This window comes from Charadrius vociferus, unplaced genomic scaffold (assembly GCF_000708025.1).
Source record: "Charadrius vociferus isolate BGI_N301 unplaced genomic scaffold, ASM70802v2 scaffold90, whole genome shotgun sequence".
Classification (NCBI taxonomy): domain Eukaryota; kingdom Metazoa; phylum Chordata; class Aves; order Charadriiformes; family Charadriidae; genus Charadrius; species Charadrius vociferus.
In genome coordinates this window covers 3,881,220-3,908,594 of record NW_009647222.1, presented here as the reverse complement: position 1 = coordinate 3,908,594, position 27,375 = coordinate 3,881,220, and positions in this window count along the sequence as shown.

The following is a 27,375-nucleotide window of genomic DNA, read 5'->3' as shown; positions in this document are numbered from 1 at the left end:
CTATTTCAGCAAAACAAAAGCACTTTTGTGCTTGTTATGCCAGATTTACATAGTCCAGCAGATTTTCCTGAATGTAGGTATTGGGGGACTGAGATGTATCCCCACACAAACAGGGCTGGCAGATATAGGACTGTTCAGTCCTCTGATACAGCTTCCGTACTCTGCATTTAGCTACAATCTTGATCTGTCCTGCATCACAGCATGTATGAATGAGGTGGAGGAAAGATGTGCTTATCTCAAGTTCCTCTGTATGGAAGGGGCCTGTAGCTAATGCTGAGATAGAGTACAGGAGCCGGGCAGGTGCAGAGCAATGCTTTTCCTCCCAGGTTAACCAAAACTGCACTGCAGCTATAGTTCTAAGCCAGAGACTGTTTCTTGTGACTCTATAATAGTTTCAGTTGAGCTACTCTTTCATCAGTTTCCCAGACATTATGTTGAAGCCATTTACATTTTTGAATGCTACATCATCACAGAATGCTACATCAATCACAGTATAGTTAAGATTTGTATGGAAAATTACTTCCTTCAGTGTTAAATCTCTTTGTTGCCTGTATATGTAAAGGTCTACTGGAAACAACTATCTTTTATGCCATTTAGTTATGATTAACTTATTTTTGCAAAGCAAGAATAGAGTAGGGAAGGGGCAATACAAGCAAAAAGGCTTGGTCTATTTCTTATGGAAATGTGAGTTCTGTGGGATCCTCATAAAACAAACATTTGTGTAAAAGTTCTGTTCTGTTTTTAAGGAAGGCTTCAGATGGAGACTCATATTTGCATCAACAAACAGAGGCATTCAAAGAGGTCAGCTATGGGAACGACAGAGAAAAACGTTTTTTAGCACTCTGACAAAGAAAGATGCCATCACGCAGAGTGGGAAGTAAGTCTGCAAAAGATATGCTACGACTGTCTCTCAGCCTTCAAACCATTCCTAGTGTGTCTGCAGAAATGCCAGTAGCACGAATGATAAGTAGTCTGTGTCTAGTAATGAAGAACGGAATATAAAAGTCTGTATTTTTTGAAGGGCACATCCCTTAAAATGTATCTTTTGTATAGCTTGCCATTGACTGGGATACCTGTGCAAGGCAGACCATACAAGGGAGACAACATGTGGAAGGCCTGTGAGGTAAAACCAGGATGCCTGTGAGTTTTGGGAAGTCACATGGGTCTTAGTGGGACTTCTGAAACCATAATATTGGTGTGCAGCCTGGAAATCTCTCTGACTCTGGTGACTCCATGACCCAGGAGATGCTCGTTGCCTTTCCCCTACGCTGCTGCTCACCCCAGCATTTCCGTGGGGATCTGTGAACTCCGTTGCGTTCAGCAGAGCTGGAGGCAGGCTCGAGCCCAGCTCTGGATGACTGCTGTGGCCTGTGACTGCCTAGACGTGGCACTGGGCCAGGCCCAAATAAAACATGAACCTCGGGTGGGTGGAGACCGCTCTTAATTCCAAGCCCGAGATGCTCCAGGGGAGTTTGAAATTAAGCAAAACACATCTGCCCATCCCTCATTATTGTTGTTGTTATTGTTGTTATAACCTTTCATTACACTAATCCACATTTTTGTTCCACATTGTGAGTATGCGAGAGGCTGGAAATAGTCATTAAAATGCGATAATGTTTAAAATTCTAGCACATTAACACTGACATTTTGCCTTCTAAACAATCTCAGGTAATGAAGGTCAATACAAGCAAACAGTCTGTCTACGGCCCTTCGTTAGAGGCTTTCTGTGCTTGGACTTCACAGCAGGGGACTGTCAGGCAGTGTGTTTTCCTCTGTGCGGCTTCTCTCTGAGTGCTTGCTGCAGCTGGCTTCAGCATATGGTAGAATATGAAGATATTTTCTGGGGTCCACTGCCTCAATCACTGTTTAATGATTAATTACTGCAGGCTGGTGTCAGGGTGAGACATTCAAGGCTTCAGGCAAAAGTCTTAACTATAGAAAATGACAGCAGGCGGGATTTTGCCAAAAAGAGTAACTTTGCACTGCTAGTTCTAATGATTTGCACTGCCTTTTGATCCATTTGTAAACAGCAAGATGGTAAAAGACCGAAACTATCAGGCAATAAATGCCAACAATAACAAGAAATTGTTCCCAGAGAGAGTCTTAGGATGTTTGGTCATGTTGAGAAAATGCTATAACTAGATGTCTTGCAACAAAGTGGGGACTTCTGGGCTATCTTCCCTCAGACCATCTCCAAGCAGGATTTTAACTCAGCCTCCAACCACCAGGACGAGGAAGATAAACACTCTCAGAGACATGGAGGCTGGGGGCCAGGGGAGCCGTGAGGCCAAGAAACTGAACCTGGAAATCCCGAGTCCTGATGGTCTGGTGGACACACTGGTTTCTGGGCCGTATCTGGAGCTCCTGGACGGCACACAGCACCTCAGTGGTGCAGCATCCCTACCAGCATTGCCATCTGGGGCTATGTTAAGGGAGCTGTGACGTAGTCCTGTGGTCTACAGGGATATTAGGGGAGACAGAAAGTTCCTGTTACCTTATCCTGTGGCTCTGCATGGCACACAGCTCCATCGGAGGAGAGACTGTGGCCCCTTGAGCCTTAACCTCGTGATCATCAACCCTCCCCTCCAGTTGCATCAGCCTCAAATTGACGTAATGAGGACATAAGAGATCAAAGCTGTTTAAAGGCTTTTGTTCAGTTCCTAGAAATGCATCTTAAAAACTATTAATTTGCTTGCATTACTGTGTGTATAAAACTATCCATAAGATACAATTATGTCCCACCTACAAAGATAAGAATTGTATTTGTGCCTTAAAAAAGCCTAGGTTAATTTTCTTCAGATTGCCCTTCATCAGAAATGTAAAATGAGTGTAAACGATACAATTCACATTTAGTATCATGTTACAAATACTCTGTGCTTGTGCCAGTGATTCTGTGGAGCAACAGAGAATTAGATCTTTCATCTCAAGTTCCTTTGTCTTTGATAAAAATATGAAAAACACTTACTTTGAAGATGAAGCGTTTCACAGCGTATAGCTTGGGATTCCGTCTTCCTTGTGGAGTGCCATTACTGAAGCCAAAATCTCACCATCTTCTTTCAAGTGAATGGAGAGCTGATGAGCTGAAAATACTTTTGGTGTTTCAGTGAAAATATTTTTCTTTCCCAGGGAAAACCAATATCCAGTATTGTTGTTTGTTGGAAGCCAGAAAAAGTTTATACTTTCGGAGAAGAGAAGAAAAAAAAATCACTTTCATTCCTTCCACAAAAATATTAGATAATTTCTAATGAAGTAAAAAAGAAAATCCTCTAAAGTGTATTTGTTATAGGAAAAGTTATTTTTTGAGGAAATAAAATCGACTCACTCTACATGAATTTACAACCTTATAATCCATGAATTAAATAAATTTTTCACAGTGCATAATCAAAAATTTTTTCCCCTCCAGGTTGAATATTACAAAGTATGGAAAAGACTCAGTTGTCTACTAATAAAAAGCTAATTTTAGCTGCATACAATCTTTAGTCCTTTTATTGTTATAGGAAGAGAATGATGCTAAGTGAGAAGCAGCAGAGAATTAATGGGCAGGTTACCCAGCTTGTACAAGTCGCAATAAAATGCAACATTATTTGTCAGTTTTTAATGTGGTTTTAACTAGTGATGGGTGAACCACAAAAGGTTGAGAGACTGTTTGAGTAATCACCAGAAGCGTAGATGCTTACTTAAACTTTATCTGAGTGTCTAAACACTGTAGAGTTGGGACTAACAGTGCAGCTGTCTGGGTAAAAAAGAGTAATGACATAGAATGCCACACTTTGGAAGTAAGACTTTTGGTTCTTCCATCTGGACTGGAAATACTGTAAAAACAGCACTACTACTTCTCTCTTGTTTCTTCTAATAAAAAGCATTAGAGAAGACACATGAATAAAGTTACTCAGCCTCTTAAAATCTCAAGAAAAACCATGAACTTTTAGCTAATCTTAAAAAGTTGATCTAAACCAGTCTGCACATACCTAATTTTAACAGTAAAAATAATATGATTTGTTGATAAATTAAAGAAATGAAGCTTATTGAAACCAGAAACTTTTTTTTTAATCACCACCAAAAGAAAAGTTGTTTTGCAGATTGAAAATTTCAATCCAAAATAATTGTTGTGATCTTAAATACTTCAAAATAATTTAAGGGAGCAAATCCTAGGTGCAACTTCATGGCCCATCAGACACAAAGGCACAATCTGTGACTCAGGGCATTCCCGAGCTGCAGATTTTGGCCCATTAAAAGAGTATTTTAATGAAATATCTGTGTGTTTGTTTCACTGAGAAGCATCAGAAGCTTTGCTATCATGAAGCACCATCACTCCTATTCATGCAGCACTGTCATCCCTATGATGAGTGGAGCCAGGAAGTGATCAACAACCCCACTTGACATAAGATGCCTTACAGGACCTTTTCATCTGCTCTCTAGGTGGACAGACTGTGCCCACTAGCTAGTCAGATAACCTAGTCAGAGCTGGGCAAGTCACCACAGAACTAGATGTCAAAGAGACAAGAAGGCATTTCCTGTAATAAAAAAGCTGTTGTATCGTTACTGCCTAAGGACAGGGTTAGATCTTTTGGGCAGGAGGGAGGAGGGGGGAGGGATAAGGTAGTCTGTGTCTCCTAGGGTGACACACTGCTGTGAACTCATTCACAGGGTATTCGCTTTGCCCGCAAACAACATGGACCTGCTGACTGTGGCACTGACATTAGAATAAAACTTCATGTAAATAACTTTCAAGATGAGTCTCTTGTTATTAATGCAGACAGTTCTAAAGGCAAAAACATCCAGTATTTGGCAGCAGGAACTTTTAATGAGTACGTCATTAAGGAATTCAGTCTACAGACCACAAAGTGATGCATAGCAGACCCAGCTGACTTTTTTGCATCTCTTTTCTTTACCATTCATTAAACATAAAGAAGATATTTCGGGTGAAGTAAGTATGTGTCCCCCAAGTAAGGAGCTCTACGTGCAGCAAATCACAGATTTGCCAGAAGGTTAGTATCATCTTCTGGCAAATTGTCACCATGGGTGGATGATTTCTTGGATAGCATCTCTACTCATGTTCTGCGAAACTGCAGAAGAAACAGAGAAGACCCATATGGAGTTAACATCCGCCATAAAGAGGATGGGAGGAGTTTGACTAGAAAGTACAGCCCAGATGGAGTTTTGGTACAGAACTGAAAGGCCAGTGCATTCAGGCTTAGCAAGCTTGTTTTCACATTGCAAAATATATAGGTTACCAATCTAGCCAGCAGCAAAATCTGTGTCCTTGCTATCTAACATTTTTAACTCCACCTGCTACCACCTGGAAGTTCCCAGTACATCAAAAGAAGGACACAAATCAAAACAGAGATGAACAATGAGTATACAAAAATTATTCTAGACTGAAGTTGCTGTTATTTTGGGTTGGCAGAGCCCATGATTAGCACCATCAGATGCTATTCAGATTTATGTCAAGCCAGCCTTAAATCTTCAAGTGAAAATTAAAGGGAATCTCAAACATTAATCATCCACATTAAAGAAAAGAAAAAAAGATTAATGTGCTGTTGCAATTGTATTCTTGTCATTGCCATGTGTTTTAGTTCCTCCACTCCAGAAATCATCTAATACCATTTTAGATAATCTAGGAATGCTTCTTGTTATTTATCTACCATTTCATAGGGGTGCAGGACTCTCAGAGGTGTCATGTCACATCTACTAGCACTGTAATGATGTCCTAAATCCACTAGGTTGTCTGCTAGGTTTCCAGATGACTGCATATATTTAGAAACAAAAGGGCAAGACCGATTTTTCTGAGATGAAGATTCCCCAGTAACATACAAATGGTAGAAATTCTTAAAAGATTTAGGTGAACACTAGATTTTTGGATGCCACCCTAGGAAAGGATGTATGCAAGATCTCTGATCTCGTTTAGTTGAGCTGGCATATTTATATCCCAAATTTTATGAGGCTTGAGCTTTCAGAGTAGTGGTGTTATGATGAGTTAACACCACTGCTTAGATTGTTCACCAGCCAAATAGCAAAATTTCTTAATGTCATTTTATGGGACTTATAAGACATTAAACTAAATATGATTGCTGCTCCATAAAACAGAAGAGTTCTCCATATACTGTATGTATGCAAATACAATATCCCATCTCAGCCTCCAGTGCCCATAGTAAGTTATCCTTAGAGTTTAGACTGAATAACTATTATTGGTTTACATGCTCCTATATCTTTGCATTTCACATAACTAATAAAGAGAGCTTTTGAAAAAATAAGAATTATGTATGTCTTATGTTCCCGACCGTACAGCTGAGAAACTTTTTCTGCAAGAGTGGTACATTTTTCCAATTGAATAACATTTTCAAAATGCAGAAGAGATGGATTTTCAAAAACAGGCAGGTGGGATAGTCAGTGAATGGCAAAAGTTTCTTTAAAAAGCCACTGTCACATGAGGCCAAAGATTCATATGTGTCAATGTACAAACTAACCACAGAATCACAGAATGGTCAGGGTTGGAAGGGACCTCTGGAGATCATCTAGTCCAAACCCCCCTGCCAGAGCAGGGTCACCTACAGCAGGCTGCACAGGACGGCGTCCAGGCAGGTTTTGAATGTCTCCAGAGTGGGAGACTCCACAACCTCTCTGGGCAGCCTGTTCCAGTGCTTTGCCACCCTCAAAGTAAAGAAGTTCCTCCTCATGTTCAGATGGAACTTCCTGTGTTCAAACTTGTGCCCATTACCTCTTGTCCTATCACTGGGCACCACTGCAAAAAGACTTTCCATCCACCTGGCACCCTCCCTTTAAGTATTTGTAAGCATTACTAAGATCCCCCCAAACCAATGTATCTAGAGTCAATAGATCGTATTAATAAAAAGAATAGTATGTGGAAGTTTAAACATATTTATGGTTTAAACAATCCCTTTCTACTGGGTATGAGAAGAATGGGTTTTACCAGAACTACCCAGCCTAGAAATTTAACAGCAAAGCATATTGTCCACTCTTGCAAAGGTAATTTTGATTTATGTGGACCTCAGGTCTGTTTCTGCAAATACTTTTCTCCTGTATCATACAATGTGGGGACAACCTTAACGCTGGGCCATTACTATAGTCCTATGTTTTATGTTAGGTATTGAACATAAAACAATTGCTATTGTTTTCTAATAAATTCGTTTTGGAATACATTGAATCTGGCATATTCACCAAATAATGCCTGAGCTGAGTATTATGAATCTGAGGGTAGAAAGGTGCATGAGTTTTTTAAAAGGTGGGAGTTTGAATGAAAGAGAAAATGAATCATCAATTTATGAAATCACCAGCATATGAAAATCACTAATTAACGAATGTGCAAGTTAGATAAATTCTGAAAAAAGTCATGTGTGCAAGTTGAAGTAATAATTCATACAGCTACTGATCTTGGCAGCATTACAGAGGTAATATTTTTACAAGGTTAAGCTGTCTTTGAACTTTTCTATAATATATTAGGTGAAAACAGACATTTCTTCTGTATCAAGCATACATGTCTCTTTGTTCCTTTACTTAAAATATATCTGAAATTATGACAACTGTAAGGAAAAAAAAAAAAATCTTCTCCATTGTATTTTACTTCTCCACATCACATAAAAAATATCTGAAGATATTAAAGCAATTGAGTACTGTTCCACATCCTCAGTCTTTTTTAGATTCTTTCTCTGAAATAAACTGGTCTTGGACTAGCGGTACTCTTTAGTGGTTGTATGCATCTGTAGGCCTGTCTTTGAAGCAAAAGCGTAAGTAATTCAGAGCACAGAATATGAAAATTGAGACTTGGAGAGTCTTCTTACATTAGCCCTGTAGGCTTGCAGAAGAGATGTTGAACTGGAAAGATTCAATAAAATGTATTTGAGAATTAAAAAAAGAGATGTTATTGATTGTCTTCCTTGGGTAGCTTCAGAGATGTTTATAGAGGATAACAGAATCATAGAATTGTAGAATTGTTTGGGTTGGAAGGGGCCTTTAAAAGTCATCTAGTCCAACCTCCCCTGCAATGAGCAGGGACATCTTCAACTAGATCAGGTTGCTCAGAGCCACGTCCAACCTGAACTTGAACGTTTCCAGGGATGGGGCATCTGCCACCTCTTTAGTCTACCTGCTCCAGTGTTTCACCACCCTCGTTGTAAAAAAATTCTTCCTTATATCTAGTCCAAATCTACCATCCTTTAGCTTAAAACCATTACCCCTTGTCCTATCACAACAGGTCCTGCAAAAAATTTTGTCCCCATCTTTCCTGTAGGCCCCCTTTAACTACTGAAAGGCCACTTTAATGTCTCCCCGGAGCTTTCTATTCTGCAGGCTGATCAACCACAATTCTCTCAGCCTGTCTTCATAGGAGAGGTGCTCCAGCACTCTGATCGTGTTTGTGGCCCATGTCTTTTCTGTGCTGAGGGCTCCAGAGCTGGACGCAGTACTCCAGGTGGGGTCTCACTAGAGCGGAGCAGAGGGGGAGAATCACCTTCCTCAACCTGCTGGCCACACTTCTTTTGATGCAGCCCAGGATATGGTTGGCCTTATGGGCTGCAAGCCCACATTGTTGGCTCTTGTCCAGCTTTTCATCCACCAGTACTCCAACGTGTTTCTTGGCAAGGCTACTCTCAATCCCTTCATCCCCCAGCCTATATTGATACTGGGGATTGCTCCCACTCAGGTGCAGGACCCTGCACTTGGCTTTATTGAACCTCATGAGGTTCACATAGGCCCACTTCCTGAGCCTGTCAAGGTCATTCCATCCTTCAGGCATGTCAACTGCATCACTGAGCTTGGTGTTGTCCACATACTTGCTGAGGGTGCACTCGATCCCACTGTCTACATCATTGATGAAGATATTGAGCAGTACTGGTCCCCATACAGACCCCTGAGGGACAACACTTGTTGCCAATCTCCATGTGGACATTGACCCATTGACCACTACCCTCTGGATGAGACCATCCAACCAATTCCACTGAACAGTCCATTTATCAAATCCATATCTCTCCAATTTAGAGAGCAGGATGTTGTGGGGGACTGTGTGAAAGGCCTTACAGAAGTCCACCTGATAGATGACATCCCTAGCTCTTCCCTTGTCCACTGATGTAATGACTCCATCATAGAAGTCCACAAGGCTCGTCAGACTTGACCTTGCCCTTGGTGAAGCCATGCTGGCTGTCTCAAATCACCTCCCTATCCTCCATATGCCTCCATAATGCTTAGTAATAATAATATAAGAGAAACAAAAAAGAAGAAACACAGCAGAAGGAGGAGCCCTGACAATAGGACACAGGTTTATGTACTTTTTTTTTTGTGATTTTTTTTGTGCGGAGGCTTCAGTTTCAAATTCAGCCTAGGTGTGTCATTATTTAAATTTATTTTATGAAGGTTGTTTTGTACCCTAAGTGAAATGAGCTGAAGCACCGAGTATTCTTTCTGGATGAAACAAATATCTATCTATATCAACAGCTTTTGAAAAGATTGGCAAGGCAACTTTGTGGATAACCATTTGCTGTGTATGTGTCATCTCTTTTATATTCACTTACTGCAACTGTATAGCTGTTCTTTCAGAGAGAGTCTAATTTTGTTTTTTTTTCATTAATCTGAGAACAAAATCACACATGCTGGAGAACTCTGTATGGAAAACTGTAGAGATGCATAAGTAAAACTGCCATTAAACTTAGAGAAGACTGTTCTTGTATATAAAAATTAGGCAAATCTGAGCATAGGGGTCAGAAAATTCATTCCGTGTCTTCTTTATGCATTAGTATGAAAGTTAAAGTCTTTGATTCAGCTCTTTTCAGTGTTAGTGCCTGATATTGTGCAAGGAAATTAATAGGGCTATCTCACTGACTTCAGTAGGAATGGGCTCAGTCCCTAAACTCAGTCCCTAAAGCTCTGCTGAAACATAAATGTCACTATTTTGAGGGAATACTCAATATATTTTGTTCTCTGAGGTACATCAGTCTCTGAAGCTGCTTCAATGAAAGTTGATGGGAACTCAGGAGAAGTTAGTTGATACTTCCTGAATATCTTCAAGGAGAAAAAACAAGTGACATTTAACCTTCCCCTACTTCTGTCACATTGTCTTTTGGCTAGTTTCTGTGAAATATATGCTATGCTTACTGCACAGCTGTCTGAAATCAATGGTTTAACTGAGTATAAGAGATTTGGATCAGCTACTTCACAAGCAACTGTCCCTATGCTGGAAATTTCAATGTGCAGGGTTATGCTATTTTGGGGTCCATGCAGTCCCTTTCAGGGAGATTCTCAAAGGACTGCAGCATTACAGCTCGAATTTTAGTAGACACATGAAGCCAGATTTCCATTATTTCTTAATCTCAGCAGTATTCATTAAGCTCATTTACTTTACAGGTCCTAAAAGCCCGGTAGAAATAAGGAAATTTCAGTGTAAATCACGTAAAGAAATGCTAAGCCGTCAAAGCAATGTTGTAATATATCTGTGCCACTGATACATGACCAAATGATAAACAATCTATGCTAAGGACAATAGATGTGAATAGTAATTTTTTGCTTCAAATACTGGTTTCACATAAACAGGATTCAAGTGTCTTGTGTTTTCAGGGTCTGACTGATCTTTAAATTTTCTCCCTTTTTTATAAACTATTTGTCACACCTCTGTTCTAAAATGAGAGTAAATGTTTTGCTTTATAATCTTACTTTTTTAACTAAATAAAAGTTGCTGCATAAAGTTTTAATATCATTTTAAAATATGTCCTTGTAGAAGTTGCCATAAATGTCGACATTTTCAGCGGCATGAATTTATGATGACACTGAATTTTTACGGCACTATAAAAGTCCATAGTCATGATGACATCTACAGCTGCCTTTTCACTAAAATATAAGAAACTATATTAAGACACATAGTTCAACATTTCCAGGGATTTTAAGGAAGAAACTGTATAAACTTACAAGTGCTCACAGCAGTGTCAAGATGGAATAGAAATAACACCTTGTGATTATTTAGCTGCTCAATCTTTTTATATTTAAATGGAAATCAGCAGAGGGTTCTTCTGTTCCTCTTTAGTTTTTATTTTCTTCCATTGATCAGGGCAAAAATGGCACTAATAGAACTTGAATATCAGCTTGAATTGAAGCATTAGTCTGCCAGGCAAAGTTTACCTAATAACGTGCTTCCTCGAAGAATGGACTATTTGCAGAGGTAAGGGCATGGGCCCTAATGAAAGTCCAGCTTCACAGAGGACAGAAACTCATTGGCTATATCTCAACTATTGGGCACTGGAATACTGCATCTCAGCAACATATTAGGATACTTTGGAATACAAAGCCTCTCCCTATGACTTGGTCCTGAGGGAAACGAAAACTGCATTCATGGGATGGAAGCCATAAGACATACTCCTAAACAAATCTTTGATTTGGGCTACTGAGAGACCAACACCTGCAAGTTATGATAACTGTGTTGCGAACTCACCCTTAAGTCTAGATGTAGCCAGAGCATCTGGTTTTTGTTTTGCAAACCAATAAAAAGCACCTCAGAGACACCAGAAATCTTCGTATTTTCTGTAACTAAGAAGAAAAGTCTTCACTTCTGCATGGGATTCCAGTAAATATGTGCTTAAATAGGAAATGAAATCCATGAAAAATTATGTACCATAAATTTCTACACCTTGGGCAGATGAGCACTGTTCATGCTGCATAGCAGCAACAAAAACTTCTACAGTAACATTAGTGTACTGGAGGTGGTGCTCGTATATATGTTCAGGTCACAATCTATGGAAAGTTTTGCTTAAGGAAAGTCTTTAAGATCTTCCTCATTGATATAAATACTTCATTTAAAAGAAATATTTCAAAGTCTTGAATATTTTGATATTCAGGCTGTGGGTAAATTAAATATACCACTGGATAAGACATTTCCTGATTGTCACAATAGTAAAAGTGTGGGCCCAACTCTTCCATCAATGCACACTCAATGCTTCCATTGAATTAAATATGAGTTACATGTACATAGGGACTGAGTCAGGCTGTTTTAATTAGTGTGAAAATGTCAAGTCCCTGTATATAGTGCAAGCCTAAAAACAACAAGACAGTTAACCCTTTCATTGCTATTGAACATTGTATGCAAACCAAGTTAGAAAACCCCAGAGGACTCAAATGAGTATAAAATGGCCCAGCATTTTTACTAGAAAGTTACTGGGAAAATAGGTGTCCAAAAAAAGAAAAATAAAAATCATATTGAATGATTAAGCAAACAAAGGAAAACCTTTTAAAACTGGTCTGAGTTTAGTCTATCAGTCCATCGTTACGCAAGTGGTCAGATATTCAATATCAGTGAGAATCTGTTAGTTTTCATTGATCTGGAAAAACCAAACCATTTAAGGCAGTCTACTTCTATGGAAAAAAAAGAAACTATTAACTTGTCTGGCAACCCCATTGACTTCAATGTCCAAACATTCTATTGAAAGCTGAAGCTATGTATCATACAGAAATACTTTGTTGAACAGAAGCCTAGTTTTTTAACCATACACTTAAAAGACAAAATTTAAGGTCTCAATTTTCGAAAAATAATGGAGCAGTAAGAAAAATTTTCTCCTCCTTTCAATGTGACTACTCTAGTGTTGTTAGATGCCCTGTCTAGAAATGCTTGATCTATTATTTGGGGGGGAGCTAACTCATACTTTGTTAGCACCATAGCTATAGCCATATAAACCCCCCTGCAGGTTGTCCCCTGGGTGAGCCCTGTTTTTCTGGAGACTCTATTTCACAGGTGTGCCACTTCTACAGCTATCAGTAATCTTAGCACAAGTTCCTCTTAATTGAAGCTTCTCAGTTTAAGACACATTTGAGAGTGTCAGGGAAAACTCAAAGAGTACAGCTCCAGCCTAGCTACAAAAGGAGCTTATCCTCAATTTTTACATAGTTGTTCTGCATCAGGAAATTTAAAGCAGAGTTACATACTACTAATGACAACATGCAGCCAGATAATGTGTAGAAGGAAGTTTATTTACTATTCCAGAGCTTAATCTGTGACTTTCAGACGTCTTCAGAATTAGTCCCATAGTATGAGAGCACAGACAGGTATTTTCAGAAAGCTTCTCTAGGATCAGGAACGCTCTCCTGTTAGTAGGTAACAGAAATTGCTGCTAATAAAGCTCCTTAAATGCAAGCTTTTCAGGGAAAAGGATCTAGGTTCCCCTGGTGACTGCAGCCTAGCACATCTTCTGGGCCAAAGCAGTAATGACAGTACAGGAATTGCAAGAATGGTACAGAAGATCATAGGCAGGATATGGTAATATCTGGAACACAATCACAGCACCGACAGCCAGCCTTTCCACTTGGACGTTCAGCCTCACATACATACCCTGCCTCTGCGCAGAGAAACTCCAGATGAACAGCTACAACATATTTAGGGCCTTGTGCCACTCTGCAACCAGAAGAGATGATCATTAGTAAAAGAATAATTGGGCTACTACATGGTCTCTGAGGAATTGTGTATTTTGCATAGAGCTAGCAGTGCATACACACATCTGCAGCTAGCATTTATATCTGAAGAATTTCAAATTAAGACACTCTATTGGCAAAACCAGACAAAATAAAAGTGTGTATGATGTAGAGTTCATACATACTGTTATTTTTGTCTTAAATCAAACCACGGGCTTCAGATAGCGTAATTAAAATTGCAAACCTTTTAATCACAGCACAAGTTAGTAAGATATGGACAGACATAATTACATAGCAAAAATTGTCTAGGCTCTGCTAACTCCAATATTAAGATATTTCATGGGAAATGGCAAAAAACAATGTCACATTATTTCTCCAATTCATTAATAAGCATGTTTTTTGCACACTATTCTTCATGGTGTATTAACTTATGACAGAGGTCAGGGCTACATTAAATTATAGGATAAATTATTATAGTTAACAGTGCTATTTGACAGCTTCTTAGGTATCTGCTGCTCTTAAACTTGTTCTGCATGGAATTATTTTTTTACAGCACAATAGGAAAAGTCTTAAATAATAATGCATTTTACCTTTATTCCCACCTTTTTGTTACACTTACCCACACAGAGCAAGTCGTGACCAAGGAAAACTATAAGAAAAGAATACATCATAATAGATCAGCTCAAATTTAACATTTACAAACTCTGAATGTTTATAATACAAAGCACAAGTTTGTCCTTCCTTCCACTACTTTCAGGCAGCATCTGATGTCAGTTTCTCCCAGTTCAGGGTGGTTCAAATATAGTAAGAATCTGGTCCATGGTTTTGAACTGCAATGTCTTATATGAAAACTTAAAGAAGGATCAGTTGTTTTCTTGCAAGACAGTGTGCTGCCTTATTCAAGGAAAGGTGAGGTCCATCAGTGGGTACCAGGTATGTTTGTGTGTTCTGTAAGGAGCTTTTGCTGTTCTATATTTATGTTTACATCATTATCTATAGCTTTACACTCATTATGACCTCTTTTGCATCCCCACCCCTGTGATCAGTACTCCCTCTCCTTCTTTTTCCGCACTGCATCTTGTTTACTGCACTCACAGAGATACGCGCACAGAGCTGGATGGAGACACAGCCCTTTGCCATGCACCGCACATGTAACCACCTCCCTGAAATTCTGTCCTTCCCTCCTCACCTGTGCATGAGTCCTAATGTCACTCATTCCCACTATATCTCTATCTCTAGGATTCCGTTTGACCACCGAAACTGTCTGCCTGTCATGCCTCTGTGTTTAGGGTATGTTCTTGGGATTAACTCTCTACTAACTCACATCCCTCTTTAAGCCAAACCTTAATGTTATTGTAGCCATTATGGCTATACTGAAGGCTCATCTATGATTTCTTTCTTTTTTAAATTTTATTTGTTGCTGTTTACCTCAACTTGTGGGATTTTTTTCTTTTTGATGGTGGCTAAATTTGTATAGGTCTTATAGGTGCACACAAGACCTTCAGTCTCAACTGGTGCCTTTAGTAGCTACTACTGCTCAAAATTTAAGAATTATCAATAATTGTAGCAAAGACAAGTATAACTGTGGAATCTATGGGTTTCTGTAAAAAAAAAAAAAGGCAATATTTTATTTATGTTGGTGTAGCAAAGAGAACCTGGATAGACACAAATCAGAGATACACAAATGATTTTGAGCCATGGTAGCTCTCTTAGTGACTCAAATGGTGCTGGACTAACGCAGAGCTAAAGTTCCTCCCTTTTATATGTGTCAGAGTATTTCTACCTGCTCACTAGAAATAAAGATGTTGAACACATAATGCAGAAAGAGATTAATGTAGTCTAGCAGGAGATGAATAGATGACTCCAATAGTGTGATGAAATATAATCCTGGGACTAGGTTTAAATATTTTTAAATCATGTAGATTTAAATCACCACTTCTAAACTATTTCTGTAGCATAAAAGAGGCAGCACAATTCTTAACCTAGCCCTGTGTAAGACAAAGACAGTGAGTCTATAAGTATCAACTCTGTAGTCCCCAGGTATTAGAAACAAGAATATAAGAAAGTGCAACACAGGGAAGAATCACATTACAACCTTGTACTTGAAAAAAAACTTTGGAAAAACGATATTTCAAAAAGTGATCAACCTATTCAAAAAAACCCTGAAGTCAAGAACGAGGAAATTAAAATCCTTGGACTTACCGTGAGACTTACTTAAGCATAATATAGTAACCACTGAAGGCACAAATGCCTGTAAACAAACAAACAAACAAACAAAAAAACACAAGAGGGGAAAAATTGCAGTACAGTTAACTAATGAAGTTCAAAAGGTCATTGGAGCCATGTAGGCACCCTTCAGGCAGTGGAAACTGAGCCCATGACACTTCCAGTAAGTGTACCTTTCTTTCCTAAGTACTTTTCATACACTATACTTTTTTTCTTTTTATTCAGTAATCATACCAGGTTTTAAGAATGCAGTTGCAGACTTTTCACTGTTGAAATACACTCCAGTGTCAGAAATACGTTTGAAAAAACACAGGTGTGGCATGGATAAATATTTTGCAAATATTCTATTCCATTGTACAAATGTGCCTCAAACTAAATTTGACAATGAAACAATTTAACCTCAATGGCCCATCCAATCTTGACCTTTCTATGGATCTCTCTAACATTCCCAAAACCACGATGAAATTAAATACAAACAAGTACAAACTTTTCCTCTTAGGAAAGAGAAAGCAAATACACAAGTACAAAATGAGGGACGATTCATAAAACGTCATGATAGAAGTGTATTACAAACAAAACATGTCAACAACTTGCAGCAACAGAAGGATAAATCTCATTCTAAATGTGGCAGCCGGAAAGGCTTACGGAAAACACTCTACCACGCTTTTCACAGTACTGCTGCCAGTTGGCTACCATACTTGAACAAATATATAAGTTAGCTGGAGTCAGGACCAAGTAGAATTACATAAACAACAAAAAGTGGGTAAGTTTAAGAAACTGCTTTTGTGCGTGTGTGTGTAGAAAAGCAAAGGTTAAGACAGGACACTATAATGACTATGCAGATGAAGATTATCCATTTTTTATCTTCCTGCTGGTGGGAGACACAGAAAAAATGGCCAGACTTAGCTTCTTATTTAGATGATAGCAGATAGATGGCAACTCTTCCACAGAAAATACAGCTGGTTGATTCAGTAATGCCAAAGTCACCTTGCCAGATCTACAACTGACAAAGATTTCCTGTTGGGTTTTTTTTTGTTTTTTTTTTTCAAGTGAACTGAACATCAGGAATCCAGGCCATCATATTCCCTGAAGAGCCATCAAAGGGAGGAAACGGGAATGCCACAGAAACAAGCCAACTGCATAGGGCAATATCTGTATGTGAAGTAAAGCAGCTCTCAAGCATGGGTGCCCTATCCAACACCAGCTATGATTACTGTCCCATGAATAGCCTTGTCTCTGAAAACATATCATTTTGTGATTTTCTTTACCTAGGAGATCAGGGAGTGGAGTGTGGGGTGAATTCTACATGACAATCTGTAATGCAGATTCCCTCAAACTGTACTTTGCATCTGGCAAAAGTTCAGCAAACAAGGCACTTTTTGAGATAGAGGTTTCTGCATAATCTCTGATTTTGATTGCCAATTCCAGACAGCATCACGAAGGTTACAGCCTGGCTTCCAAATCATTATTCAGGGTTACTTTGCAAGGGCATTGGTGTCCAGACCCTCTTTTCTGGACAAATAGATTTGAGGAAAAATCAGTAATTGTGTGTTGAAGTGCACACGAAAATTCAACAATTAGCAGTACAATGAAAACTTAGTGCTCTACGATAGTAATACAGCATCAGTTATGAAGCCAGCAAGGATCCTATTATGCCTCCACTAGAAATTAGTTCCCAATATGTAAGCGGCACTTACTTGTTCTAAAATCAATGCCTGTGTGGTGTGAAGTAAGTTGTCCTGGAGATGGGTTTGCTTAAAGGCAGTGGAGATCTGTAAAGCTAAAATCTAGTCTTCAGATTTCGAAAATCCTTAAGTTCAGAAATCAGACTTTGTTTCACACAGGTCTTTAGTCTTAAGGGAAACAATATCTTTTGACTGTAAAAAAATAAAACTGTGGGAGTAAGAAAAGGTAGATTTAATCTGGATGGGGAGGGAAGCTATGTGTTTGCAAAATTACTGTAAGCTATTTCAAGTATCAATGGAGAATCTTTGCAATACCTTGACCCAGTTATCAGACTTAAGGCCCCTTCAGGCCATGACAGAGCTTGTCATTTCTGGAAGCCAAAGATTTCTTTCTGTGGTTTTAAGCCTGGCCTACACAAAGTTGCATCAGTTTAATTAAAAGTGTATTTTTAAATCAAATTAGCAAGCCCATGCAAAACCTATGTGGGCACTTTTAATTTTATTTCAGACTTCCATTAATTTATCTTAAGTGAATTCCTTCCTGACTTAGGCTAAATCAATATAAGCCAGGGCAAAATCAATTTAGGAGTGTCCAAACAAGTGTTCACATCGGTTTAACAAAATCGATTTATAAAGCGATTCAAATTAAATTGGTGTAACTTTTCTTTGAAGACAAGCTTGGCTTAGCTAATTTCCTCAAATTAGACTTTTTACAAAACCAACCGAAGTGAAAATTATAGAATTTCTTTTAGTTCCAAGCTCACTTGCGTTGCAGAATTAATGATCTTCAAAAAGTTTATGGCATTTGAGTAAAAGAAAATTCTGAAATAGGTGAGAAGCGAATTACCGGTTTGGTTACCAAAAATTTATCTTATTTATTTATTTATGTATTTATCAGTTCAGTGAAATGTAAATAGAACTTGCAAAATACCAAGGAGATAAGCTGTTTCCTGGACACCCATCTCTAAAACTACTGTTTCACTGGTTAGACCCAAGAACAGGAAAAGTTCCCTCAAGCTCTACTTTGCATCTGGAAATTGTTTGGCAAACTGGATATGTTTGGGATACAGTGGGAGAGAATTGGTCTGCATACCTTTGAAAATAGTAGCCCAGTGGCTGTGAATTTCCAACCTAGATGAATCTGTGATTCTAGAAGAAGGACATGGACCTGTTGGAGTGAGTCCAGAGGAGGCCAAGAAGATGATCAGAGGGCTGGAGGACCTCTCCTATGAGGACAGGCAGAGAGAGTTGGGGTTGTTTGGCCTGGAGAAGAGAAGACTATGGGGAGACCTTATAACCCCTTCCAGTACCTGAACGGGGCCTACAGGAAAGATGGGGAGGGACTCTATTGGTGAATGTAGTGATAGGACGAGAAATATTTGTTTTAAACTGAAAGAGGGGAGATTTAGACTAGATATTAAGAAGACATTATTTACTCTGAGGGTGGTGAGACACAGGCATGGCTATGGACTCAGCATTACAGTTTCAAACAAAACCATCACAGTCTGTTCAGTGTCACTCAAACATAGATGAGAGGCATTTCTGATGTATACTATAGTCATCCTTGTAAAAGCTCAAGACAGTGGAATTTTCTCACCAGAAAGATCCATTAAAAAAGCTTAAAAAAATATCAGTCTTTAGACTCTAATGTATTATTAGGAATATTTTCAATAGCATAAGTTTTGTATTTACAAGAAGCTTTTAATTCAAAGCAGGGGCAGTGAAATAATAATAATAATAGTAAAAAAGATATTGTGTACTGCAGATCCATAAATCCCCTCTGGGATGGAAGTGCTATGAATTGTCATCATATATACCCCACAGCCACATTTCCACTTGTTCACACACTAATCCTATGGCCTGTGGGAAATGGCCTTGTCTAAGATCTGAATACCCTTAACAGTGCTATCCTGAAGGTTTGGACTATGCTTTGCTTTCTCCTCAAGTAATTGCAGGTTGTCAGCAGAAATTCAATTTGTGTTGATACTTCAAATACAGAGGTCACACTGGGAAACACATCACTGTTGTGTTTTTAACCAGCTGTATAAATGGGAACGAGAGAGAACTACTGCTGTTTCAAAGGCAAAGGTTGCTCGAGCCAGGCACCATTTTAGAGCAAGGCTGTGCGCTGACTGCGCGTCTTCTCCTCCTTCTCCTCAGGGTTTCCTAAGGCACTTCTGGCTCCACTGATAATGCCAGAGTGCAAGCAAGTGGGCCTTGGGACTAGCAACGAAAATAAAAAATTACATCATAACTTATACCTCTACGTTACACGTGTTTAAGACTGCTGAGCCTGCCCCTGTGTCCCTGTTCACTGATTTGCACAAGGGTCACAGCAATGCCGTGTTACCTTGTTATGCCACAGTGTCCAAAGTCTCCGCAAAGATCAGGCAGGGACTGAATTTGTGCCTTAGATTTTCATGACAACCAGGAACCGTGGGTTTGGTGTTCTTGAACATGGCCCCTGCAGCTCACCTTCTCTTTCAAGAGAACTAGATGGTCAGGCTTAACTGACCCAGGGAAAGATGGTGTTAAGCCCTCCTTTTCCAAGGGAAAGGGGTATGACTTAAAAAGGCACGAGAGCAAGGAAGTAGAAAAAAAAAAGAAAGACAGAGACAGGAAAACATGAAACTCTAAAACTAGGCTGTTACATCTGAGTAACAACATTGTATGAGAAACAACATCACAGGGGAGGTCAAGAAACCCTGGCTCTGCACGAACTGGAAATATTCCTGTAGAATATACATATTTTTTAAGCCTTCTGGTGAAAAAAGCAAACTTTGGAGGAAAGTATTTTGTGAAATCTGTGTTATTTTAACCTAGAAGTAGGCTTTCTGAATACAGTTCACAACACCTTTCTCATGGCTGCACATTTCTATATGACCTATCCCTGCAGCACCTGGAGCATCACTGAACTTCCACTTCCATGAGAGCTACTCATTTGCCTACAGAAAAAAAAGAAAGCATTTATTTTCTACTGCAAAAAGTCTGATCTCATGTCAGAAATCAAGTCACTTTGCTGTTTGACTGAGATACCTGAATCTCGATGTCTTGTGTACCGGATGTAGCACTGTTTTTGTTCTTTGTATCATTACCTTTTTCTCACTGCTAAGCCCCGTTTCCACTTGCAAAGACAACAGTAATTTTGTCCTCAGAGTTGTCTGTCTGTTACCAGTGGATGCATGCAAACTGTGCTTTTTTATAGTCTATCCTTTGTTCTCACTGGTTTTAGTATAAATTAAGTCAATTTGAGTAAAGGTACACAAGTGGCAAATTGCTTATTTTTGTACTTTTTCAATAAGTTTCTTTCTTGCTTTCTTGCTATAATAGTTATATTATTTACCTATTATTCCTAGAATCTATTCTTGTCTCATTAATATTGCTCAGTTTTATTCCTGAAATTCCTTGAACCTTTTTCCTAATCAGGGATATAAAGCACTAGTATCACTACTATTCATGGCACCTGTCAAAGTGATACAGGGAAAAACATTTTTCTGCCCTGATAGATTTACAGACATGATAGAACCTTGGCAAAATAGATGATGAGAACAAACAAAACCACTGGAAGACAGAAAAATCCAGGTGAGTAACCAGTGCAGCAGAGGTGGTTGGTCATAGAAAAAATTGAAAACCCTGGAGATTAAAATTGGCCTCTGGCAACTCTTCCTCTTGCACAGTAATTGAGAGTAAATTTGGTGGAATACATGAGAACCTTACACAAACCCCTGATGTCTGGTGGGAGCTTTAGGTCTGGGCCAAACAAAAAGCAGCAGAGAAACACTGTGGGAAAGCTGCCTTTGCAACATCACATTGCACAGGGCAGGTTTTCTTTCTTACCTTTTAACCTGTCTCTGGAAGGGGCTGGCCTCTTGAGTGCCTTTCTTCCATGTTTTGCAGCTTACATGGATCAAAGATGTGTAACAAGATCTGAGTTGGATAGGGCCCTCAGAGTTACCTGGTGTCAATGCAGTCATTTGAATGATTATTTACATTTTCTTTTCTCTCTGTGAAAGCACTGTTGTGGCACACAGGAATCAACAATAATCTTCCTTCCATAATTCTGTAAGCTATTTTGCTCAGCCTGCTTGCCAAAACACTCACTCATGAATATGCAATGAGGTAGAAGAAATATTTCTTTAAGTTTTAAGCCCCTTGGGCCTTTAATCTTGAAGCCTTTTAAATCCAGGATATGATTTTTTGTGCGTATGCATGTATATGTGCTGAAGTGTGTGTATTGGTATCACTTCTCTTAACTTGTGTGCATACTTGATTGCTGGAGGGCTTTCATTCTCATTTAGATATATCATGTACTCACGCACACATACAGTAAGGACAGTTTTTGCCTATTTTTTGATAGTATGGAGGAGACTGATTATCCAAAGCGTTTCCTACTGCAGCTATAGGGAATAAATATTGATGCATTTTGGAGCAGGGCAAAAAAGGTAAATGAAACTTGTCAAGGGCACCTGCCATACAACGACCACAAAAATTATCTTAAGTGTCCAGCATGATAGCAAGTTTTGGTATAGCATTTTGTGTGAGACGGCTTACGCAGTGATCAACTGGAAAATACACGTCAACAAAAATGTTTTGATGACAGGCTGGACACATTTTTACCTTGGGAGAGGCCCCCTTTCTGTCTATATCCTTTGGAGGGCCACTTAACTTCTTGGGCTACGGGGTGATGAAGAGGAGAATGCTTTGGCATTTGGTGTGTGAAATGAGGCGAAGGAAAGAATGCTGCGCCTGTTTGCCACACCTCAGCCGGCAGAGCTGGGCTCCGCTCCCCTCTGCTTGAATAGCAGCATTGATGATGACTTGAACTGTTCTGGGGTACAGTCTACTTCCCATTGAATCTGCATGCTAAACTGAAGTAGTAATTCAATTTACCCTGACTGCCCTAACCACCATGGAGCCACTCTTTCTCCAGCCTACCTGGAGAAATTTCCTGCCCAAGAGCTAGAGCGCTCATCCAAGGGTAGGGATATTAATGTTCAAGACCTTTATTCAAAACTGGCAAGAGTGAGTCCCTCAATCTACATGGATCTCCTATATCAGACGATATTATTTTATTGAACTGAGTTTACAAGCATATCTGTATCTTTCATCTATAAGCAGCATCAAAATGGTAAACTCAGACTGATTTGGGAATGCCAAAATGCCATTTTTTTTCCTTACTGAACACAGACGTTAAGACATTGAAGAAGAATTGAAGCCAGGGATTCAGCTCTTTGCCTCAGATTTCCAAGTAACTTTTGGTGCCACAAAATCACATTTTGGAGAAAATAAACAGCCCTACAAAACTAAGTTATTACTTCTTACCAAGAATTACTCACCAGTCATATAAACACAGTGCCAAGAGACAGTTCTTGCCCAAAAGACTTAACAATCTAATGCCCCATGGAGCTCTGCTGTCTGGAGAATATACCATAAAAAATAATAATGAACTGGTAGCGCAAGTTCTATACTCTGAAAGTGGCCCACATATTTATTGTAGCAATTAAAACTTCAGCTCTTGTGCTGCTTTCTACCACTTCCTTGCTTAAATTTCTGGCTCTCCAGATTCTGCTTACTGACTCCCACAAACAACAAGGCATGCACTGAAGCCTTATGAATTCCTTCCCAAAAGGAATTCCAGAGACATGCAGTCAAGCATACACTGTTTTTAGAGGAGCACGGAGATGAAAGACAGACAGCTGGATGGTTAATTCTGAAAAAGACGTGAGATTTGACCACATCTGGGGAAAAAAATGCAATTTTTCCACCAGAGGAAGGGCTGAGGAAGTTACAGAGTAGATGCAGAATATGTCCACTGTGCCCTGAAGGCATCTGAAGTGGGGAAAGCAGAAAACAAATTGTCCATAACCACGAATTAGCTCTGTGGGTTCTGGCTCAAAATCATACACTTCACAAATTGGTAGAGTGAGGAAAGCTCTTTTTCCCATTTATTTTTCTCATTTATGTGTGTATGTGTGTTTGAGTGCTCCTAAGCACTAAATAAAGGGGATTAGGGGAGAAAAATCTAGAAACAAAGAAAGGAAAAGAAAGAGATGTATCTGTCTGATGCTGTTAGATTAAATTAGACTATAATGATTACTGTGTGCCTTCACAAAAGACATTTTGTAACATTTAAGATTTCTGCTAATTGAACGAGGTACATTACCATGCAAAAGAATGTTAGTGAAGGTTGAAAAGGACAAACCAACTATTCTCGTACATCACCATAATTATGCAGCCCCATGTTCGAACAATTACATTTATGTAGACCCACTGTTAAAATCAATGTTACTTGTACAGCTAGTCCTTAATCAATGGAATCAGTCAATTTACCATGGTCACATCCTTCTTCTTAATTAAGACAGTGATATCTCTGGAGCGCAGGGTCTCAAAGAGATAAATAAGTACAGAGGTTGGGAAATGTCAAAGAGGTGACTCCCCGATTTTACTCTCAACGAACTTGGGAGGAAATAAGACAGTTCCCTCAGTTCAGGGAAGCAGCACAATCTTCTAAAGAGATGGCTTAGCATTCATTAAGAAAAGAGCAGGTAGCAGTGTCTGACAGAAATAGCACTAATGAGCAAAGAGCGCTTTCAACATGCATATCCTTCATAGTCATAGTCTGAATTATGAAGGTTGTGCCACCTAAGCCAATTTTAATTAGAGTGAGCATGGACCTCTTTGGACAGTTAGCCTTTCTTTCCAAAATCCATTTCAATATGGTGTCATTTTGTTGTCATAATCAAAATGGCAAAGTGATGGAATAACCTACTTAAAATGTCTGCAGTGTTAAAGCAGATATGGCAAACATCCTCTAATGACACATGTAATAAGGGTATTACCTAGAGGACTTTGACAGTGCGTTTTGTGTTGTCAGCGTAGTTGGAATAATGATAGAGGTCTCCTCTGGAATAGGACATAGGTCTTTAAAGACCAGGTCTAAACTTCCTGTTCTACAGGTAAGCTATTAAACCCCCATATGCTGAAAGAAAAGAGAAAAATACAGATCTACTGAGCCACCAAATGCAGATGTGGTCATAACTCCGGAGGTTTTTTCTCTCTGCAAAATATATTTGTACTTTCAAACTAAGATTATTCAGTCCTTCTACAGTAAAACACACGTTGAAAACTACTACATAAAGTGAAAAAAGTGTGGAAGTTATTTGTACCTCTTTGTTTATAAAGGAATGACTTTACCTTTTTTTTCTGACACTACATTATTATGGTATTTATGGAATAATGATAGGAATAGGGGTAAGAAAGAGAAAGAGAAAGAGAAAGAGAAAGAGAAAGAGAAAGAGAAAGAGAAAGAGAAAGAGAAAGAGAAAGAGAAAGAGAATAAGAATAAGAATAAGAAAGAATAAGAATAAGAATAAGAATATTTTCAGTTGGAAGGGACCTACAATGATCATCTAGTCCAACTGTCTGATCACTTCAGGGCTGACCAAAAGCTTAAGCATGTTATTAAGGGCATTGTCTAAATGGTTGTTAAACACCGACAGGACTTAAACACTGACAGGACTTCTCATCCTGAAGTGCTTTAGGACTTCTAGATCCAAACCCCAAGGTATTGAAGGTATTTATGGGCACAAAAGCCAACTAACTGGAATTTCTCTCTCTTTAACATCAGTTACAATCTTTAAATAGGAATGAAATAAATCAGAATCCCAGTGGGTCCCTATCTGTTTTACCAGGTGCTTTTGGGAAAGATTTGAAAAATCTGGCCACAAACATTTAAACAACTTAAAAAAAAAAAAAAGGGATCCGTGAGTCTAAATCCATGTCCAGGTGACATAGTGCTGAACTGTGAAAAAGCACTCATAGTAAGCTCAAATCAATGATTCCATAAACCTAAGCAGTGGAAGGCCAAGGGAAATGTCATCGGGATGCAACTTTACTGCTTCCCGTCCCCAAACCCATACCTGTGTCTGGATACACAGAGTATTTTTGACACAAAAAATTGAGTGTGGGGCAACATTTTTTGTTTTGTTTCTTTTCAAAAGGCAGTAAACCAAAAGAGTATTAAAAACCCAACTCAGTAGACAAGAAAATCCCCAACTAAATTTGAAATGAAAGGGAAAATTTGGCATTTTTCTTCAGGTCATCAATTTCATTGAAGGAATCAAAAAAACAATTTTCGAGAAAAATCCTGAAAAAAATATTGTTTTTTAAAATGTCTTCTGGAATTAATTTACTGAAAACCTGAAAAGAAAATCAGTTTCTGAAACATGACCTTTTACTCAGAAAAAAATTTAAATTTTTCATTTGATGTACTGTTCCCACAGCTAAAAAGAATCAAAATAAAAATGAAAATACTAGAAGCTACAAAAAAGTATACTAGAGCAAAAATAAAGCTCTGTTATAGAGATATACAGTGAAGTTGTAAACTTTTGTGGACAGTTCCTATAGACCAATTCATAGCATGAGGTATTGTTTCATTTCCTATGAAAACTGAAATATAGTAAAGTATGTTTCAGTGGGTTAAGACAATGATGGAAAGGAGCCACTCCTCTAGATTCAATCTCTGTTCTGTACTACAGTCTTTGTACTGTGTTGGCATTGTAGCAATCTCTGTATTTGACGGCTGAAAATTAGAATATTTTCTTTCCCTTTAGGTGTATTATTAAATTTAATAAATTAATCTCTTAAATGTGCTTTGAGAGTTTCAAGGCAAAGTAGACAAAGTTGGTGTTGTTAAAAACTATTATGTTGAGACTGAGTCAAGAAAACATCCTTGATTTGGACTATGTATAAAATCTTGCATATCAATTCAGTTTGAAGTTTGCTGCAGCAAAAGCAGTAAGAAAAAAATCACACGACCGTACAAGAATAAATAATCAGACTTGCTATAGAAGAATTCTTCTTCTCTTTGCCTCTCTCTCCATGTTAGGATTTGAAACTGTTTAACTCCTCTAGATGTATTTACTTCTGCATTTGGGGTATTCTGGTGAAAGCCAAAACTATAAACTTGAAATGGAGGTGATTTAATATTGGGGGAAAATTGCAATAAAAAAAAGGAATTATTTTCACAGTGCTTTCTGTAAAGAAACAGAATTAAGAGGAAAAAGCCAAGAAAGCTGCAGGGATTAAAGAAGATATTTTATAAATTTGAAAGCAGCTGTTCAGCCATATGTGCTTACCTTTTCATTTTTTCTCAGCTAGCACTCTTACCCTGGATCTCTACCAACCTGGCTTGTTTATAATCCAACGGTATCATTGCCTGAATAACCAATACCCTCACGACCTTCACAGTGGAATCAACAGTAAGGAGGATTTGCTGTGGTAGGATAGAACACACAAATTCTTCATTTTCTTTAATTTATTTTAAATCCTGCAGATTCCAGTATGTTGCAGTATTTCAAGATCGTGAATTCCTTGAGCAACTTGGCCATGAACCGCACAGCCTATGGCCATATAACAATACGGCCATACATCTGTTTAATAGCCCAGACTACTGTGCCCTCCATTCAGTAAAGAATATAAATGTGTGATTAACTTTTATCATATGTTTATAACTTTGCTGAAGAGGGGCAATATAAAGTAAATGTTTACCTACTTTGTTGGTCTAAGGCTTGCAACATTACCGGCGCAGGTTTAAATACGTTGTTCCTGTAAATATAGGCACATGCCTCATCACAGACAGAACTATGAATAAAATAACCTGAAATGAGAGCCAAATATTCCCAAACACTCATGAATTCCCATTCAGCTCTCAGTATCACCTTTTGGAAAAGCTTTGCGTGTGCTATCATTTTGCAGAAACTATCTTAGAAGCTGCTAATTTATGTGGTATGCTGACAGGTGTGTGTTTTGTTATGTTAAGAAGATATTTCTTATATACTAATTTAATTTATTTTATACTGGACTTTGGAAAGACTGCTCATGCTTTTGTCCTTCTGGGTACTTATTAATGGAAAAATGTGACAAATGGTAGAACTACAGCAAAGATAGCATATTTAGGAAAGGAAAATGAATCACTGCACATTCAACAATGGATCATATCAAAACTGTTCTTAGCCTTGCATACTTTACATTCAATGGTCAATCTTTGAACAAACTAGTGTCTGAG